A 1475-nucleotide genomic window follows, 5' to 3' on the forward strand; every position below is an offset into this window, starting at 1 on the left:
AGAAAGTCTGTATGAGCTCATAATGTCAATGTATGACAAAGAATCATAAGAGAGAAACTAACTTTGATTTATCTTCCTACATGAATATCCTGCCAATGTAAGACAATTAGATATCAAGAAGCAACCAGTTGAAGGTAGTTTGATCCCTACCCTTACAATTTTTAAACAGAAATAATATTGAAAACAAAAATCTTGTTGAAGGTAGTTTGATCCCTACCCTTACAATTTTTAAACAGAAATAATATTGAAAACAAAAATCTTGTATTTTGTAGTTTGATCCCTACCCTTACAATTTTTAAACAGAAATAATATTGAAAACAAAAATCTTGTATTTTCCCAAGAAACTAAGTGAAACTAGAAGTGAAACTAACCTTAGAGAAGTTGAACCTTTTCCTTTGGAATACATTTGTATTTGGAATTTGATAGCACAAAAAAAGAACACCGTAGCATCACTCCTTTTTGCTTCATGTCTTTCCATATGAGTCATTAACAACACTTCATCCTCTTCTTCCAGCTCTACATAATTCAATTTCTTATTCATCTTTGGACATTCATATTGAAAATGACCTAAGTCATGACACCTATAACATTCAACAGTTGCTTTGTTGAAAGTTGATTTTCCTCTTCCGCATCCTCTACCCTATAAGTTCCTCTTCCCTGTTACTTATTTTCATTCGTCCTTCGAATTTTAGAACTTGCTCCTCTCCATTAATGCTGGATCTTCGAAATTTTTGTTCATGCACCACTAATGAACTTTGTAATTCATTAATGGACATGTTATCAGTATCTTTAGATTCCTCAATGGATACTATAACATAAGTAAATTTTTCAGTTAGGTACACATAATTTTTTTTACAATTTTCTTGTCTGGCATATCTTCTCCATTTCTCATCTTGTTGGAGATTATCATCACTCTTTTAAAATAATCTGTAATACTTTCATACTTAACTTGTTGGAGATTATCATCATTCTTGCAAAATAATATGTGATACTTTCATACTTCTTCATCCGTAGGATCTCAAATTCTCTCCTTAATGTATCAAGAAGAGATTTCTTCACTTTTTGGTTTCCACCAAATTTTCGTTTCATTGAGTCTCATTGAGTCCCAAACAATCTTGGCAGTGCGACGATCCAAGATTTGTTCAAAGACCGTATGATTAATTGCTTGGAATAGGTAATGCTCTATTTGGTGATCTTTGTGTCTAGCATCATCAAGGTGGCCCTTTTGTGCCTCAGTCAATATTGTTCTTTCCTCTCGTTCTAATAAACAAATCTCCACCACACTCCATGGACAATTTTCTCTGAGCAAACTTTCCATAAGCTCACTTCAATCATCATAATGACCATCGTGAGGGATCTTCGCTAAAGTTTTGTCTTCACTCATACTCTCTCTATTTGATCACTAAAAAATTGATGCTCTGATCCTAATTGTTAGGTTTTGATAGAAGAAACATAATCAATTGAAGTTTGAAGTG

The sequence above is a fragment of the Cucurbita maxima genome, unplaced genomic scaffold, assembly GCF_002738345.1.
Source record: "Cucurbita maxima cultivar Rimu unplaced genomic scaffold, Cmax_1.0 Cma_Scf00988, whole genome shotgun sequence".
Taxonomy (NCBI): domain Eukaryota; kingdom Viridiplantae; phylum Streptophyta; class Magnoliopsida; order Cucurbitales; family Cucurbitaceae; genus Cucurbita; species Cucurbita maxima.